This window comes from Triturus cristatus, chromosome 4_1 (assembly GCF_964204655.1).
Source record: "Triturus cristatus chromosome 4_1, aTriCri1.1, whole genome shotgun sequence".
Lineage (NCBI taxonomy): Eukaryota > Metazoa > Chordata > Amphibia > Caudata > Salamandridae > Triturus > Triturus cristatus.
The window spans coordinates 792,896,883-792,917,663 of NC_140585.1; positions in this window are offsets into that span (position 1 = coordinate 792,896,883).

Sequence of the window (20,781 nt, forward strand, 5' to 3'; positions counted from 1 at the left end):
TTGATTGAGCAAAATATACTGAAAGCTTATGCACATGCATTGCTGACCAAGAGAAAACGCTGTTGAGAGTAACTGTTGTCTTTCCTACAACCAGCTGAGGTGAAGAGAGGTGCACATATTGCAGAATAAAGGAGGTAGTATTTGGATAAGGGAGCTTTTCTTAGAATAGGTTTTTTAAGTGACAGTTTGTCAAAGGTGTTTTAAAGTAGTTACGTTGAGTGCTAGATTAGTATAATGGATGCTGGATTATGGAAGTAATGTTGAGCTGACTGGGGCTAAAGTGAATGAGGAAATAATTTAAAAACGTATTCAACATGAAATGGGGGCGCGAGTGAAGGAGACATTAGATGGTATTTTGAAAAACAAGAGGAGCAAATAGATGGAATTGTGCGGAGAGTTTTTCTCCTGATCAGAGGATGAGGTAATGAGACAGAAAAGTGGGAAGAAGTTGAGGAAAACAAAGCATGTGGAGGAGAGTAGAATTAATAAAAAAGAGAAGGGTGGATTAAACTGCTTAAAAAAGAAAGGTGTGCTAAGCGACACACATAAGAGAGGTGTCCGTCGTGACACACAAAGAGTAGGTGTCTCTAGTGGCACACAGGAGGATAAGGTCAATGATTTGAATATGGTGTCCTTGTCAGAAGACAATAAAGACTTCGTTGAATATGTCTTTGACATAGACCAGTATGATGATTTTGACATGGAGTTTGAGGAAAATTAGGATACTGCCTCGAAGGAAGTTTTGAGGAATCCCTTAGGGGAGGTGATGTTTTCACCTTTTAGGATTAAGCACCCTTGGAGTGGTGAGGGGTGACCTGTGGATCATGTGGCCAAGTTTATTAAGCAATTGCTGAGAAAACCTTTGGAAAAAGAGGTGAGACAGATATTATAGGCTGAATATTCTATGCCAGTAATTGATAAAAAGGTGTGTGTAACCCCAAATTTGTATCCAGAGATGATCAGTTTTTTATTTAGATTTGGCAGAGACCCGCAAAAAGGACTGGGAAGTTCTCTGAAGCAATGTCAAGATAAGGTTTTGGATGTCCTCTGTCCATTAGCGAGAATATGACACAGAGGTAGATTTAGAGCTTTTACAAGGATGATGCAAGAGGGTAGTTATCCTTTTGTGGAAATATAGCTTGCAAACTGAACATTATCTGCGCCATCTTGCCTCTCCCCAGCGCCACGCACAGCGAATGCACGGCCGCCATTTTAGGCACCCCACTCTCTCCCCACTCATTGTCAATCGCCAGCGCGGTCCCCTTGGCGCTGCGAGCATCCCCCGCGCGCTGGCCACTCCCGCTCTCTCATACAGGCCATAAACCCTCTCTTTCTGCGCGACCCTGCTACGGAACCACTTCCGACCGACAACCCATACATGGTCATGCCTCTCCTTTGATAACCCCCTTCCTCTGCGCCCCATTGTCTGAACTGGTCCCAGGCCATCACCTAGCCCTGCGGATGCAGTTTATTGCCCCTACTGTAAGGGAAACACCCCACATCAAAAGGATTACAGTAGATCAAAGCCCCTACTCCCTGAGACCCGACCGGTCACACACCCCCCCCAGGAATTGGCGGAATACCCTGCTGCGCAATAGCCATCTCCTACTGTGGGTGGGGTGGGAACTTCTACTGTATCTATGTGTGGGATCGGATCTGAACCGGGGCATCAGGGGATATTCCCCCCGTACATCAAGAGAATCTCAAGAATGTACTATGTGTAATAAAGCAATAAACCAGTGTATAAGAGACCAGGTCTCAGAGATGCAGTTAGAGCACCTCGTGACGATACCTTGCTGTCTGATCTGATGTGTTCTGCTCCGACGGAATAAAACTTTGTTTCCTGCCTTCCAGTCTCCGGCGCCTGCCTCTTTTATTGGTAAATCATCGAGTGGTATGAGAGGCGATTACCGCCGGGCAAATACTTGAAAGGTTATCGACTGAAACTGCCGCTACCATTTAACAATTGGCGTCCCAAACGTGGGGCCCATCAGCGACACGTGGATCCAGTGGGAGAGGTCCAGACGACAGAGTGAACGACTGCAACGATCGGGAGAGCTCCTGCCCAATAGACCCTCGTCTGGCAGCCGATCATCCGAACTTCACTGGTTCCGAGCAGACCTCTCTCGAGTGATCTACGGTCCTGACTGGGAACCATCAGGAGTGCCGCGGCAAATACGGAGAGTAGAGGACGATCGGGCGCTGGAGGCGGAGGACGAGAAACTGTCCACGCGGTCCGGGTAAGGTCGTGATACACGACAAATTGAGAAATAATTGATTGATTGTTTGATGCATTGGAAATACTAGTATTGCTCATTGATTGTTCTTTTTGAGATATTCGCTGTCTACAAACGGGGAGGAGTAGAAATACTCTCTCTCTCTCCCTTTGCAGATAGTGAAGGGTAGGTAACGCAGACTTTTGTCCCCGTTGAAACCCGTCGTGCCTATCTTTATCTCCCCATTGATTGATTGTCCGAACATTGATTGTTTTGAAGAATAGTGCTTTTTGAGATATTCTCTGTTTGCAAATAACGTAGAATAGGAATATTCTGTCTAGTCTTTGCAAATAGTGAAGGGTAGGTAACGCAGACTTTTGTCCCCGTTGAAACCCGTCGTGCCTATCTTTATCTCCCCATTGATTGATTGATTGATTGTCCGAACACTAGTTGTTCGATATTGGTTCTTTGGAGGTATTCTCTGCTTACAAATAACGAAGAATAGAGATATTCTGTCTAGTCTTTGCAAGCAGTGAAAAGATAGGTAGTGCTGACTTTTGTCCCCGTTGAAACCCGTCATGCCTATCTTCTCCCCACTGATTGGTAGTTGGTTCTGCCCGGACCGCTTATTAGAGGTGAACCACCCGGCTCCACTGGAAGGCACCCCTAATAAGGACATGTTCACTAAATATGGACTAGTCGCCGTAGCTTATAGCAAGCTGTGGCATAAATATACCAAGAAGGACCCCGAAAGTCAGTGGCCACTGATGGGATCCTTCGACGACCATAAGATAGAAGCGCTAGAAATAGCTCTGCGTAGCAACAAGACGACGCCTACTATGCTTGACAGTATCGGCATGTGGCGCAAAGAAGCGACGCAACGGAAAAAGAGGGAAGAAGTAAAAGCAGAAAAGGAATTACGAAAGGCAGCTCACCTTGCCGCTAGAAAGTTAGAAGAAGACATAAAGGAGAGAAGGGAAACTAAACTAAGACAGGAGCCCGAAACCTCAGGCCAGTACGCTGTTAGGACCCCTTCTTTGCTCTACCCTGAGTTGTCCTCCAAGCAGCGAACGAATGACGAGTTACTGTTAGGTCCCCGATCATTTACATGCCCCCTCCGTATGCACCCTCCCAATCAATAGTGCAACACCCACAACCCCCGAACACGAGCGAAAGCAGTACAGGGGCCTCGGCCCTCACGGCCTCCGCGCCGGCTGAGCCTCTTGTGCCGAACCCAACGTCAACCACAACGCCAGTCGACCATGAGATAGGAAAGAAAGAGTCCACCAGAATGAATCGACTAACTAAGAATGAACGAGCAGGAATTGACAAGATAGTAGGGACGCTGGTGGAACGAAAAGAAAGTGAGGAGTATATAACAGACTTGTATAACTCGTACGCCGACAGCCGCAGACGACACTTCGTCGTACGGCTCTGTTATCACGCCCTGAATGCATATGAGGATAGGTACCGCGATAAAGGTCCCGAAGGCTTAGCGGCCCTATATAGGAAGGTAGACATTGGGGAAGAAAGAGAGGGCGATGTAGCGAACCTCTTCACTCGTACACTCGAGGTCTACCGACACCTTAAAGAACATGGACAGACCACCAAAACAGAAACCCCCATAGCAACTAAGCCCCAGGGAGGAAGGTCCGATGCCATGATGCCATTAAAGAAGCTGCCCCCTACTGGGTCCCCCCACGGGGTCAGGGAACACACGACGACATCAACCACCAAGATGCGAAGGGAAGGGTTGTATATAACTGGGTCTACCAGCCGTGGGACCGGCAAGATATTTTGACCTTTAGAAAGACTCTACCCGACTTGAGAAAGAACCCGACTGCCTTCTACACTGAATTGGGTACAGCCTTAGGCTCAACGATAATGACGTTAGCAGATATTGACTTGTTCTTTGGGCTATGCCTGCCGGCTGATGTGTGGAAACAAATCCAGAAGGTTGACCACGCTGAGCCGTTCGGATATACCTGGGTACAACTCGATACCATAGATAAACAGCGAGAACCAGGACAGAAACCCCCGAAGGCCATCTTAGAGCTCCCAGACAAGATTGTACAAAAGCTGAAGACTCTAATCCCAGAAAGAAAGGTAGACTGGTCGATAGTGACGGCTTGCCGCCAGAAACCCCAGGAGGATGTGTCTGAATACTTCTCCCGATTCGAGACTGTGTTCTCCGATTACAGTGGCCAAGACATGACCACCGCAACCGGACATCACCTCTTTGTCCAGAATTATGTAAAGGGTCTGTCGCCAGAAGTTTCCCAGAAACTACAGACCAGCGAGAGTAGTTGGGCAGCCTCCAAACCCGCAGCAATTCTCCAGATGGCCCAGTACTACGAAAACCAGAAGAACGAGAACGATAGGGCGTCAGAGAAGAAGAAAAAGGAATTAAAGGAGAGGGTGATGATAGCACAGTTGCAAGGGGTGACCATAGGAAGGGAACCCCCAAAAGAGAATTACCAACCAACCGCCCCTAGAAAGCTACCCCCTAGAGACCATACACCTACACCCTACAACGGACGGAGAGACTTAGATGGGAATCAATGTGCGTTCTGTAGAGGGTTCGGACACTGGAAGTCCCAGTGCCCGGTCCTTCTGGAAATGAACAAAAATAGGGACCCCAATAGGCACAACAGGAAGTTTGTTGATACCCACCATCAACGTCACCACACTTGATTAGGATCACGTGCAATCGGACCACGCCATTTTCCGAATACGCTAACTGGATCGCTGATACGTACAACACTCCAGCAAAATAGTATGGTCAAACATTTTTAATAACTTGTAAGTATAACAACATTCCGGCAAAATGAACAGGTTAGAACATGTTTTAAACAACTATTTACATGACAGTCTGCTGCGACCTGCACCCCAAAGCATTTACGTCCACGTGACACCGTCCTCGCCTCTCCTACCTCGAAGTTGCAACATTGGCCTGTTTTGGGCGGTCCCTCTTAGTTGACTTTGGGCTATAAAAGCCATGCAAAAATCCCTTGACATCAGTGGCGGGCGATTGTGCGAATAGGCCGGAGGCTATACGAAGCGCCGAAGTTCTGGCAACACCAAGGCGGAGCCCGCCATGCTGTGCGGGCCTACCCGTCTTCTTTCTTCTTTCTTCAATAAGGGCTGATGCCCTGGCGGGGGGAGGCGACGCGGACGGACCTCCGCCACCTCCCCAGGTGGAGGCTCGCCGGGCACCCCAACCGTCTTTGACTCACCGGCCAGCTAAGCTGCACCCAACCGTCTTTGACTCGCCGGCCAGCTAAGCTGCACCCAGCCATCTTTTTCATCGGCCTGCTGGATTTCACCCTGACACGCTGTGCGGATCTTCCCATTCACTTCTTCCTTCAATAACGGAGGGTGCCCTGGCGGGGGGAGGCGACGCGGACGGGCCTCCCCCACCTCCCCAGGTGGAGGCTCGCCAGCAGATGAGGGCACCCCAACCGCATCTTTCACACGTCAGCCAGCTGAGTTGCGCCCTGCCACTTCATTCGCCGTTCGGCTGAGCCGGCACCCCTGCACGCGGCCGCCAGGCAACCACCCAAGCACAGGGTTCACCAGGACTGCCGCTAGCACCCGACGCGGGGAGTGGGCCCCCGCAGCCAAGTAAGCAGGGGCCCACTCCGGTGGTGATACCATCCGAACTGCTGTTGTCGCTGCTACTGGAACCACTCCGGTGGCAATACCATCTGAACTGCCGCTGTAGCTGCTGTTGGCCCCTCTCCGATAGCCGTACCGAAGAGCTGCTGCTACTGCTGCCCTTGAACTCCGGCGGTTGACCCCTCCGGTTCCAGGCCTGGCCCACCGTGAGACAATTCTGGACTCGAAAGCTTGTTTGCTAGGGCATGGGCCCCACCCTTGACAGAACGCTCCCCTCAGCCTTGCAGAATTGGTTGGAGTCATTTGACATTCGACTCCTGCGGACTTCCGGTAAGGACAAAACCACCGCCATTGCTCTCTTGCCCCCCCCCCCCCGAGCGACGGCCACCTTGCCTCCGCTTGGTGCAGTGAAAAAGTAAAACATCGGCGGAAGAACCCGCCTGCCGCCCCGCCCTAAGAACGAACCATGGCATCGCTACAAGGTTGCAGTGACGCCATGCTGACGCAAAGTTGACGCTAACGAAAGTTCTCGAACTACCGAAAGGAATTCTGGTTCAACTGCTAATTCATGGAAAGACTTAGACTGTGCACTGGCCCGACCCCGCCCTAAGATGGCGCTGATGTAGGAGTGGCCTACAACCCCTTGTGGCGTTCCAGTCACGTGACATTCGTGTTAAAAAGAGATATATATATATATATATGTATGCGATGCTTTCACACATGATGGTGGGGGAGAGGGGGGAACCGATTTTTATGTTAATCTAGTGTTGCTCATGTTGCCCGACGCCTCTCACACCGTGGCCGGCCTATAGCGGCTGTAGGCCCGTATTTCTACACTGACATTGTTTTAAATAAATGGCTTCTTAAAAAGGAATTACGGAATCAGTGTCATGACTAATCATCTGGGTTGTTGAAGGTTTCTCTTTTAAATAAAAGATTGTCACTCCTAAGCGAAAGCATACGGATAATACAGACTCGATTTGCCTAAAATATTTTTTGTTTAACGGAATTTGTACCCATCACGCCTGCCCTTTTTCCAAGAATCGTCAAATCAATAATGAACTATAACTTAAGGTATACGTCGCACGCAAGTTATGGTATCTTGCACCATAATACACGACCAATTGAGAAATACATGCACGACCAGGGAACCCGAATTTAGGAGATGAATGAACTAGAGTATCTTTGCCTCGAACTAAAGAATAATAGGTCCGTGGTATTACCCACCCCTGCGGCTAGCCTGGTACATGGTAGGTAGAACCTTTCGTGTCTGCGCGCGCTGGGGTATTTTGAATACTGCACCTCCCCTCCCCTCTTATTTTCCCCTCTATAGGTCACGACGAAGTTCCGACTGAAGAGTGGAGTGGACATGAACCGCACCAAGTTCAACATCAGGGAAAACATAGACAAACGTTGTGAGATAGTGCGTAAAATTACAGACCATCATTGGGAACATGAAAAACTGTATGATATGATTGTGCGTGTGTACTACGATTATATGATATGAATGTGTATGCATTTCATGTTTGGGTCACTTGAAGAGAGCGTCATTGTATGATTGAAGTGCTCGTCCACCGATCAAAGGGAGGAGAATAAGGGGTCAGACAACCCATGAGATAAACTACAAAATACTAAAGGTACGCAGCATGCATAGGAATAGAGGACAGGAAAGGAGAGGTCCCCGTGCTCAACGCAGCCCTGAGTCTCCGTCTTGATGCATGTACTGTCACACCCTATCCGGCATTTGTGTGTACGTGACCACCGAATTTATGTCTTTTCCCCGCTTGTGTTTTCTTACATGGAACAGACCCATGCTACTCCATGTTGTGTGTGCACCAAGTGGCCTATTATCTTACCCATCTCTCTCTCTCTCTCTCTCTCTCTCTCTCTCTCTCTCTCTCTCCCCCTCCCTCGCAAAAGGCTCTTTCTTGCCCTCTTTCTTCTTGAATAACTTAACGACATACACCTCTTTGGTAAGTGTATAATTGGCCTGAACACGGTGGTGTTCGAACAAATTGACAGAAACAAAAACGACCATACTTTACCACGTTACTACCTCTCCTTTCTGCGAACGTTAAGCCTAATCGGCTGAGAAGGAAAGGACAGGTAAGACGATTGATGTCTCCCAATCTGACCCTCAACACGGGGACTATATGTCAGTGGTTTTTGTTCTTAAAGGACACCATCTCCACCGCCCAGAATTACCCCTGACCAATTAGCCCGAAATAGAATGTCTAAAGCACCCTGTTCTCCCAAAGATAACTCCAGCCCTATACTAGCCGTCTCAGAGTATTCCGAACGAAACAGCTGATGGCCCTGTTTTAAACTGATAAAGGGTCACCTACTGTATGAAAAGGATACTCGTGAACGCATGACCGTAGCACCTCGCACTTACGGGTATTACCAAACCTTGTATTATAGGACACAGAAACTGACACCTAGAAGGCCAGATGATGGACAGGGACACCCACAGAACCCTGCACCACAGCTGTAATTTATAGATTAGTAACACGCACGTTAACATCAGAGTTAATAGACACCAATCATATAGTAACAGATAAGAGCATTTCCGCAACTACTCAGTGGTTGGGAGAGAGAATGAAGTACGTAAATGTCTTCCCTGCCAAAATCTCTAAGACTTTCGTTTCTTATAACCCATTCAAAGATAACATGCAGCCATCGGAAGAGAGGGGTCGGACGTGACGCACAGTCTGGCTGCGGATCATAAAGCATCTATGACATCGACCAAAGGGGAAGCGACGAAGCAAAAAGGGTGTGAGACGAGACACCATTATCAGAACGATAAGCGCGAAGGGCTACATCGAGGCCCCTGCTCACTGACCAGCGTGCCTGAAGTCTCAACCCGTCGGGCCCGATTGATGGGCCCAGTGCTGAAAGATTCTGCTCTCCTTGGTCCGCATTTTTGATCCGATCCCACGCCACCCCATTCTCTCTTCCTCTTTCATTTGGACTATGACTTTGACCTACTACCGAAGAACAAAAGGCCGGCACCCTGTCTCAAAGTACCTGTGGTGAACTGTGTTAAGGAACAGGACTGTGATCAAAGAACAGTGAGTGGTCACACCCTGCCACGTGAGAAATCGGATTTGAGCTGGACCTTAGCTCCACCGCCGGTGCTCAACAGTGCCAACGAAAGAAGAACAACAATGAGAGCTTACCAGTGGTAGCTCTTTATAAAATAAGGACACTGGAAAGAAGAACCCATGTCAAAGTTGAAAATCCTCTCCCAACCACCTTATTATATTAACTATCTTCTTATCAAGTTTTCATGATGTTGCATCAATCACTTCCGACTGTACACTGAGAAGTTAAGAAAATGTAACTTTGTATAGTAACATTCATACAACACCAGCCATGTACACGACTATACTGCAACTTCGAATGTACTTCCTCCTCGCCTACTTTATCAAACTGTATGAGACAATGTACAAGTGTGTCAGATTACTCCTGCCTACCCTAAAGACTCTGTATCTTTAAATGTATGACGAACATTGACGATACTGTAACTGAAAGGCTAACAAAGGTGAATATTGGCCGGACAAGCTGGCGAGATATGTTAAAAGGGAGGACTGTGGAAATTTAGCTTGCAAACTGAACATTATCTGCGCCATCTTGCCTCTCCCCAGCGCCACGCACAGCGAATGCACGGCCGCCATTTTAGGCACCCCACTCTCTCCCCACTCATTGTCAATCGCCAGCGCGGTCCCCTTGGCGCTGCGAGCATCCCCCGCGCGCTGGCCACCCCCGCTCTCTCATACAGGCCATAAACCCTCTCTTTCTGCGCGACCCTGCTACGGAACCACTTCCGACCGACAACCCATACATGGTCATGCCTCTCCTTTGATAACCCTCTTCCTCTGCGCCCCATTGTCTGAACTGGTCCCAGGCCATCACCTAGCCCTGCGGATGCAGTTTATTGCCCCTACTGTAAGGGAAACACCCCACATCAAAAGGATTACAGTAGATCAAAGCCCCTACTCCCTGAGACCCGACCGGTCACACACCCCCCCCAGGAATTGGCGGAATACCCTGCTGCGCAATAGCCATCTCCTACTGTGGGTGGGGTGGGAACTTCTACTGTATCTATGTGTGGGATCGGATCTGAACCGGGGCATCAGGGGATATTCCCCCCGTACATCAAGAGAATCTCAAGAATGTACTATGTGTAATAAAGCAATAAACCAGTGTATAAGAGACCAGGTCTCAGAGATGCAGTTAGAGCACCTCGTGACGATACCTTGCTGTCTGATCTGATGTGTTCTGCTCCGACGGAATAAAACTTTGTTTCCTGCCTTCCAGTCTCCGGCGCCTGCCTCTTTTATTGGTAAATCATCGAGTGGTATGAGAGGCGATTACCGCCGGGCAAATACTTGAAAGGTTATCGACTGAAACTGCCGCTACCATTTAACACTTTTGGGCAATGCAAATGCTGGATTGATGGCTGAAAGAAGACAGGCAATTCAATCCAAAGTTGGGTGACATGGCAGACAAGGAGCCCAGTATAGACACAAAGGAGATGTTATTTGGTGAAGTCTTTGTTGAAAGCTTTGGTAAATATGCGGTGACATGCACAGCGTTAGACAAGGCTCAGGTGACTATGAGGAAGCTTTTTGGAAGAGTTGTTTTTGGTAGGGCCAGTAGAGGGGGATTTTCCACTGGCCGGGGAATGCCAAGGTCCCAATATAACAATCAGTCCAAAGGTTATACAAAGGTCTACAGGATTCTACCCAAACAGAGGTAGTGGTGGTCACTCAGAAAGAGGAAGAGATTTGAGACGGGGTCAGAATTATCAAGGATCCCAAGGTGAGCACAGTGCGACTATAATTGGTTTGTCCAAAGAAACTTAGGAGGTACCAAAGTACCGTAGATCGTAAAAACAGTACAAGGTTACAAAATAGAGTTTGTAGATCAGCCATGGCAGGTGAGAAAACAAAGAGAGTTATGTATGACAGAGAAGTAAAGGTTGGTGATAGATTCTGAAATAGAGGAAATGTTGCAGAAGGGAGCAATAAAGCAAGTAGAAAAATGTATCAGAGGATACATAAGCACTCTACTTGTGGTTCAAAAAAAGACAAAGGATGGAGGCCAGTTATAATTCGTATTTGACATACAGACACTTCAAAATAGAGTGAATTGATTGTTTGAGAGATATGTTATTGAAAGACGATTGGTTAGTGAAGCTGGATTTGAAGGAAGCTTACTTCACTATTCCGATGGAGAACAGTCAGAGATTGTTTTCAGTTTCGCTGGAGGAAGAAATTATATCAGTTCCTGTGTCTTCCTTTTGGGTTGTCATCTGCCCCTCTGTGCTTCACGAAGGTGATGAGAGCAGTGATGGCCTATTTAAGGGAGAAAGTAGTAAGGTTATTAGTTTACTTAGAGGATATTTGGATTATGTCTCAGGACAAGGAATAGTTGATAAAAGAGTGGGATATGGCACAGGATTTATTGGAAAAGCTTGGTTTTATTATAAATTCTGAGAAGTCAAATTTTATTCTGGCACACAGGATGGAATTTTAAGGCTTTGAGGTAGATAGTGTGAAAGTAATGCACCAACTTCCACAGAGGAAAGTGAAAATTATAGGGAAGGACATTTAGCATGTATTGAAGATGAATGCATTATCTTTGATTGAGTTAGCTCACATGATAGGTTTGTTGTCATCATCTATTCCAGAGATTTTTACAGGACTGTTGTATTATCGTGCATTTCAGAGGATAAAGACAGAGGCATTGAGGAAAGAATTGTGGTATGGAGACAGAGTATCACTGAATCAGGAGGGATGAAAGGTTTTGAATTGGTGGCTGCAGAGAATGTATGCATGGAATGGATGATCAATTTTTGGTTGTGATTTAGATTTTATGTTAGAAACAGATACCAGCTTGAGAGGCTGGGGAGTATGTTTGGGAAAGAGGCAGACAGGTAGAATGTGGTCAGTAGAGGAGAGGAAGAAACATATACATTGTGTAGAACTGACAGCACGCTTGTATGTCTTGCAGAGTTTGAAAGAGGTTTTAGAAGGGCAGACAACGTTGATGAAAATGGACAACATCTCAGTAGTAGCGTATGTCAACTATTTAGGAGAGAGCAGATCCCATTGCCGATCGTATTTTTTGAAGGAATTTTGGCATTTTTGAATTGAATACACGATTGTGGTAAAGGCGGAGTATCTGCCAGGTCAATTGAATATGATAGCAGATTGGAATTCAAGAAACTGAAGGGACTTCAGCGATTGGAAGCTGAACCCTTGGTATTTCAGGAAGATAGACCGCATTTGGAGTCCCCTGGAGGTAGATCTTTTTGCAAGCAGGCTAAATTATCAGTTAGAGAAATGATTCAAAGGATTCTACAGAAGGTAAGGACAGAGAAGTTCAAAATTGTGTTGGTGACGCCGTTTTGGGTGTCTCTAGAATGGTGTGTGGCAGTAATGGAATTGGCATGCAAGGTTCCTTTTTGATTTCAGCTTTGGATGGCTTACTCTAGAATGGCACAGGGGAGGAGCATTGGTTAGTTCAAGACAGTATATTGAACCTTCTTGTTTGAAAGGTGTCAGGAGATCTGAATGTTTCCAGAGACTTTCAAGCAGGGCCGTTAAATTGCTTGAAGAGTCTTGGGTGCCTGGAACAAGAAAAAGGCATAAAGGAGTTTGACGAATATGGTCTAGTTGGTGCATGGAGAGGGATATGGATCCCTTGGAGGCACCTGTAGCAGAAGTGATTAATTTTCTGGTAGAGCAATATGGGAGAGTGCTAAGTTACAGAACTTTGATTTGTTTTAGGTCAGCTATTTCAGATGGACATGTTCATGTGGCTGGAAGAACAGTGGGAAGAAATATTATGGCTTGTAGAATTTTGAAAAGCATGAGGTTAAAACGGCCTCCGAAAGCTAGGTATGAAATCTTGTGGGATGTGAATTTACTGTTAGGTTTGTTTAAGTCCTGACCTGCAATAGGTATCTGGATTTGAAAAGACTATTGGAAAAATTGGCCTCTTTGCTCTGTTCGATATCCTGCAGAAGGGTTTCAGGTGTTTTAGCTTTAGAGGTAAGTAACAAAATTAATGATTCAGATGGACTATATTTTGAAGTATGGAAAAGAACGAAGATGATGTCTGATTCTATATTTTACCCAAAGTTCACAGGATGTGATAAATTGTGTGTAATTGAATGTTTGAAGGAATAATTAAACAGAATGTTGGCATACAGAAATGATGGAAAAATCAATTATTGATTTTGTATGTAAAACCCTATGGAGCTGTGAGTAATGCTACCATAGCAAGACGGATTACATGGGCTATTGAGCAGGCAGGTATTAATATTCAAAAATTTTAAGTACACTCTGTGGGAGGTGCGATGGCTAGTAAAACCTATCTTTCTGGTGGAAGATTGGAAGAGATTCTAAGAGCAGCTGATTGGTCAAACGCAGGTACATTTACAAAGCATTACTTTAGGCCAGTAAAGCATATTGCAAATGTAATGTTGAAGGGCTTTAAACATGCATAATGGAAGCCTTCGGTCTTGAAATGAAATGGCGATACTCCAAGTGTAATGAACAGAGAATCAAGATTTCATCAAAGACAAACAGGCTAACATTACCCTAACTGCCTCTAATCTTAATAAAAAAGATTTTAAAGAAGAACTGAAGGGTGATAGGTGGACAGGATCATTTACAGCATAAGAAAAAAGTTTTATAGAAATGTGTGCAAGTACAATTAATAGTACTAACCAATGTTTTTCGTTTAGAGGTTTATATGGTTATGAGGATAGGCTACATTGTTTTTGTTGTTTATTTTTTGGAGGTGCAATGAAAAAGGATGAAGAGGAATTTTGGCTGAAGAGGAACAGTTGGAAGAGGAGTTTCAGAGTTTAAGGAAGATCGCTACTTTTAAAGAGGATGAGTGTTCTGTAAAGGGGCTATTAATGGACTACTGTGTGCTGGTTCTAGCTTGGATTATTATTTTTTTATATTATTTAAAGATTACTTTTCATGGCCTTGTAAATATGTTTCCCTTTTGCACATCACTCTGCGTGAAAGGGGCATTTAATGGATGTTGCTGTGGGTGTTCCAAGGCAAAATCCATGGACCTTGACGCATTCCCAGATTTACAACATTTTGTAAACCTGGGAATGCATCAGAATCCTATGCCTCCCCAGGGGATGCGTAAGGTGGCGCAACGAGGAGAAATTCTTTAATTTCTCCTCGATTTTACCTCTTTCTTTGCGGGCTGCATTTTGCAGCACACATAGAAAGAGGAAAATGTATTTAATTATTGTTTTTGTGCAAGAAGATGTCCCTTCGTGCACAATAACAATTATCTCCTTAACTCAGGCACCCTTGCAAAATGACACAAGGGTGCCTGCGCTGGCGTGCGGCTGCTGTTTGTGCACTGGCACAGGGGAGAAGGACAGGAATATTCCGTATCTTGTTGATACAGTGCATTACTGCCCTTTTATTTTTGACGCATGCAGTGCAGCAGGAAGGCTTCCTGCACTGCTGTGCATAAAAATATTGTAAATGAGGCCCTGAGTTTCTAAATCAATCTACAATCCCATTATGACCATCCTTTGTGCTGTTTCCCATTTCATGAAAGACAACCTTCTTTGTCTAGCCAGTTTCCATAAGCAGTTAAGTTTAATCAGTTTATCATGTATTTGTGCATGAAACCCTCCTTACATCGTGGAGTGGCATCGCCTAGAGGTACTTACTTACCATGAAGTAACGCTTCACTAGCAACCTCGGACCCCAAGACAGCCACTACTTTACACTATTACTACACCACTGCAAGCATCCTTCCACCATGTCTACTTTTGGCCTCTGAATGTTACTTGCCCTCTACTTGACCTCAGTGCCTAATTTCTCCAGTACAGTGCTACACATATAAGTGCCAGTCTGATCAGTAAAATGTTATTTCCGTTGAGGACACTGTTTATTCATTTGGAAGACTGACCCGGCTGCCTCATGAGAAGTGTCCTTTGCATCCCCCTCTGGGTCTCTTCGCCCCTCTCATCTCCGACACTTCTCGTCTAGAGTGCGCCCCCTGTGGTGATAGCCTTCAACCACGCTTCACCATTATTAACCTGCGAAGCGCAACAACTGGAAATGATGGCAGAAAAGAGAGGAAGATTACAAAAATAGATAGAAGTAAGGCCACAGGAGACTGAAAAGAAATTGGAATACAACATGAAAAGCAAAGTGTATCAGATAAAAAAATAAAAACTAGGGAAATCAAAAAAAGACAACTATCACAGAAACTGATGTTATATCCCAGACAAATCTGGACAGCACTAACTATGGGGCATATTAGCAAGAGCCAGATCGCCGCTTTATTGGCAATTAACGACAGCTTCCAGGCGATAGCGACCGGTGTGGGACCCGCTTTGCATGTCAGCGATATTTATCGCTAATGACTTGGAAAGTGGGTGTACCCAAACTGGTAGCGACTGAAAGCAGTCGCTAACACAGCTATCGCCTATTAGCAATACCCGCGGCGCAATAAAAAAAGGGCGCTAACCGCGATTAGCGCCAGGATTTTACACCTGGTAAAATCCTGACTTAGCCATAATAGTCAATGGGAGGTGGATTCTATGACTAAGTACCCACCTGTCTATTAGCGAGATTTTCCTTAGCGATAGGATTTTTATCGCTGGAAATCTCGCGTTGAAGATGGGATTCGCCGCTATCGCTGAATTTTTATCGCCGTGGAGATAAACGTTGGTAATACAATGTTATCTCCACGATAGAGTCTAGTGACAGGAGGCGATAAAAAAATCACGCTAAGCGCGGTTTGCGATAATTATCGCAAGTTGTTGCTAATATGGCCCTATGTTTCCAGGTTTTAATGTGTCAGCCATCTTAAATGAGAGGACATACCTCTCTGTCAATAATATGACAGCATGAGGGATGGGATTGCCATCACACACTGCCACATCCTTACATTTGAGCATGTTGGCCATGTTAAGTTAGGGAATACTCCTTGGGATCAAATGGGGTGCAACAAGCACTCATTTTCTGCAGACCAACACAGTGCCTGCGTAATGAAAGGCTGTAGTGTTGGGATCAAATCAATATGTAGTTGGAGCCAAAGCCCATATTTTAAACCCTTTTTCTGTTGATTAAATGAAGCGTGGTGAAAGCTGCGCTAGCAAGTCAGACCTTAAAACCTAAATTGATTGGTGCAGATTACAGTGCGTTTTGTACTGTGTATGCCTGTGCATGATCCATTTGAGCATATGGTGCTTTGATAAGTGTGGGAAGTGCATTCATTCAAGTTTTCTAAAATCTAAAAAAGGAGCTTGAATTACATGGAATTTCTTAGGCTACCTTAGACTCTCCTGGTTATGCCCAATTTTCTATTTTAATTCAATATTTACGTATGCCATGCATTACATTAGGCACACATATGTCTCCTTTGCATAGGCCAACTGCATACATGTGCTTACTGTGTTTGTAAGAGTACTTGCATCATGCAAATCTAGCGGGAAGCAATAGCGCACTGAACAAAGGAAAGAGCCATGATACTATGTATACCATGATATTTTGTATCATAATAACGCAGTAAACAATTGAAGTACTACTGTGGGCTTATATTCCTTGTGGAGGTTGTCAGCTTTTTATAGGTCTTGCCTACCGTCAGCATTAGTTACCTACTGTCGAATATATATTGTCTACAGTAAAATAATAAATACGTATTATGCGCTTTAAGTCAGCCCTTGCTCTTGATTGGAGGGCTTTCCTATCTATATTATTTCACTGCTTCTTCTTCAATAGGCTTCATCCCTATTCTTTGCTTATCCCGCATCTGGAGCATTTCTCAATTACTATGTTTTCATTGAACGTCTTGTCTCTTATATCTTCTTTCCTTCGATGAAACTGCTTTACTCATTTGCTTTTAGCAGTCCATGTGAGTGAATGTATTCCTTGCTGTCTCCCTCTCTACCTTGAGTGCTGCTTCCTCCTGTGCACTACTGCCCCTCTGCACTTTCCTTGTTGCTGTCTTAACCCAGCTCATTTTTATTCCCCCCACCATTGTTCCCATACCCTCTGCCCTCCAGCGTTGCTCCTTAGTCCTCTGCACTTCTCCATTGCTCCCCCACCCAAGACCAGACTGGGAACTGAAACCGTTCCTGGCAAATTGCTCGGCCAGCCTCCCTGTAAGGAAGGGTGGGGTGCGGCCAGGCTGCTTGCTAGGTCCGGTTTCGGCCGATTTTGTGACGGGGGCCCAAAACCGGCACCCACCCTGCCAGCCCACCGGGTAAACGCCCCGGTGTCCGCTACGGCCAGTCTGGCCCTGCCTCAACCCTTCTCGTTTTCTTGCTACAAGGCCGCCCCTTGGTAAAAATGTGGCATCCCACACCTTTTGTGTTTTTAAATAATTGTCTTTGCCATTGATTGTTCTGAACTGTAGGAGAATTTAAGAATGTCTTATGTGAGAGGAACTGTTGTTCTAGATCATGGGTGCCTGCTCTCTGTTTTTGTTTGTCCGCCAAATCTTTGTCTGGCACTGTCCTAGCAGTGCCTGCATGAGGACGTTAGTCTCTTGGACAAATAGGTGGGCTTCTTCATTCTAGGTTTCATTCAAGGTATTCATGTGTGTGAATTATGCTTAGTGTATACATACCTAAATTACATATTTTTCTGGGCGAGGTAGGACTTACGCATGGAAAATGCTTTTATATTTGGACAGAAAGGAGCCTATTCACAAACTGCACTCTATAGTGCATTTAGTAGTGCTACAAAAGTACTAGTCATGTACTACTGCTATTCACAAACTTCCATGATGAGGTCTCGGTCTCTCCTATCTTTTCTGTGCAGACATCTCTGCCTGACTGCTGAAATCTCTCAACATGTATAAATATGTGTCTGTAGTAAATGTACCATTTGCCTTATTATAGGGATGGGGAAATGGCTGGAAAAGTAGATCCAGCAGCTATAGTGATACAATTGATATTCATTGGATGTTGTCAATCTGTAAAAGTCATCATAGCCATGGATACTGACACATTATACCACCATTACAAAGACTTTTCACATTTGATATACTTACACAATAGAGATAAATGAGTTATTAAAAGGACTAATGATGAGATGCAAAAGTTAAAATCATAAGTTCGCAGACTTACCTTACCGATGAATGGTAGAGGGGCTAATAGCAGCCTGCCAGGATGTTCCCTGATGTCATCGGTGTTGATATTCTCAAGGTGGACACCAGGGGCTGTTGTATGACAGAAGCCATCGGGAGAGACAGAGAGGGAATAAATCATCGTAAATAATACAAGAAAATGCTAGTTATATGCTTTCAATACTCAGTTTGAGAGCCACAAAGACTGTGTGCAATTTAAGACACTGCCTAACATATATCTTATATCTATATATAATATCTAAACAAATATCATTCCATATTGAGCATGGTGTCAATAGGGATGTGAGGCAATAGACATACAGCTACCCTGTTAGTAATACATAAAGAGGTTAGAGCCACTGGCAAAAGACCAGACATTTAACTTACCAGTGTCTACAGTCCATCTCCTGTGCGGTGCCAGTCCAGGTTTTAGTGCTCTGCTAGGAGCAGAAGTCAATGTTGTGGCAGTTGGTGGATGGGACAACAACACAGGGCCCAAAAAAAGGTTAATAAAAAGTATGAATATATAATAATGGGACAATATAAATGTCAAGGTTAAATTTGGTTACAATTAGAAAGCCATTCCAAAACACATTTAAATATATGTTAGGATTTAACAATAAAAATCTCTTAGTGTCTGTTAGTCAGATTATTAGCATAAGGACATTCCTGTGTGTGAAGGCGGGTTGGGTTGCAAGACCTGCCCTGTATGTTGCCATGCTGCAATAACAATGTCTGCTGCCCCAGCTGAAGCAACTAGTTGCTCTATGAAAAGAGTATTAAAATAAAAATGTATACAACACATAGGAATGTGTATGTCTTATGTTTGTAGTATTGTACCACACATTTAACTACAAGATCTGTCTCCTCCTCAGTGAAATGTATTTTTCTCTTGATTGGGTGGTCTGCATGCTACTGGCTGAATGTGTTGGCTGCAGGATCACCAAGATAAAGAGGAAACAAGCAGATGCTATGGTGAGGGCAGTATTTATGATGTTGTGAGGGAATGGGTGTCAAGTGTGTATGATTTCTTTCAGTTGTACATCATTCTCCATTCACTTCCATATGGAGGCCTCTCTCCCGAGTGTGGAGTTCACGCCCATAGTGCAGAGGTCCTGCTAATTGTGCAGAGGTCTCGCCAAGTGAGTGGAATGTAAAAAAGGGCCATAATTTTACTTGGAGTAACTATATGGTAATATATTAAGATTATTCTGACTCCACCTTCTAAACTGAGGGGATGGAGACATGAAGGTCTACACTTTGTGATCAATTTACAGTAGTGAATAGCCAAAAAGAATAAGTTTACTACAAAGTGTAAAAGTAAAGTTTCAAATGTAGATTTATTCATGAGTAAGTTTACCTTTGTGAATAGCCACCATAGTTTGTATTTTCAATAGACTTTGGTTACAGTGGGAAGTTCCATGTCGCACAAGCTTGTACAATCTAACCAGGAAAGGACAAACCAACCAGCGACTATACTACACTGCAATCACAACTAATAATTTAAATTGAAATATATGAATAGTCAGTACTAGAGAGCATTTGAGGCATTCCTGAAGTAAAGAAATTGGTACAGGACATCAAAGCTGACATAATACAGTGATATCTTAAGTTATACGTAATGGTACAGACGAGTCAAAAAAAGAGACTATAAAATGTGAAGAACTTGATTGTGAATGTGTGATAATTGTATAAAAACCTATGTGAATAGCTGAAGAACTTCTTTTCGGAGATCCATCTGCTTTATCCGTATGTTTTTTTCCATTGTTTTGTACCTTCATTTTGAATCTTTGTCCGTGACTTGCCCCTATGCCTGATTGAAAGTGGTCTCTTAATTATGATGGGGCCAGTAACTGCTGTTATCGGAATGATGAGATCCGCTGTGTTTGTGGATCTGTTTATTTTCACCCAGAGAATTCCAGGCTCGATTTCCCCGGTAATTCCAGGATTTTCAAAATGGAGATTTCAGCTGCTTTCAGCATGCCTGAAAGAAATGTTTTCACAGTGTTTTTATTAACTATTCCTGAGTATTCCACCTTTGTGAATGTATTTCTTGCTGTCTTCCCCCTCTCCCCATGTGCTGTGTGCTGCCTCCCCTTCACACCACTGCCCTTCAACGCTCTCCTTGTTGCTCCCCCATCCCAGCTCCTTTTTATTACGCCCACCGTTGTTCCTATGCTCCTCTGCCGACCATCCTTGCTCCAGGTCAGGGCTTAAATTGTGCGGTTGGTTTCCAGTGCTCAGCACTGGCACTTAATTATCAGCACCAGCTCTAGTGACAGTCTACCACATGGTGGTGCTGTCTTTTTAATTTTGAGATGAGCAGAACAACCCTGTTTATTGAGTCAATATACACTGAAAATCAATAATATCAGATTCTCACGCCATAATTTATTATAGCTTTGCGTGGCCTGAAATATTCTAAATTGTCACACTTGTAGAAGTGCGATGATTAGGTGTTCTGTTGGTGCTGTCGTTGGGAGCGCTGGCAGGGTATTGGTAGTGCAGGCTGCGGTGGTCTTCTAAGAAGGGCCTTGGCACTTGTTTTTTTTTTTTACAAATTAAGCACTGTAAATGCTCCCCAGTCCTCACCACTCCTCCTGCCCTTCTCGATTAATTATTTTTTAGGTCTCGGCTAGCGTAGGCTGCGCAGACATGCGCAGTCTCGCTGGCGAGATTTTATGTTTTTGGGTAGCTTTCACTAGCGGGTTTTAAGCCCCGCCCCTCTTTTCGATTGGCTCGCATCACCGTTTATGCTAAATGGTGGCCAGCCATTGGAAAAGAGCTTCCAGTGACGTACACTTTTCTCTTT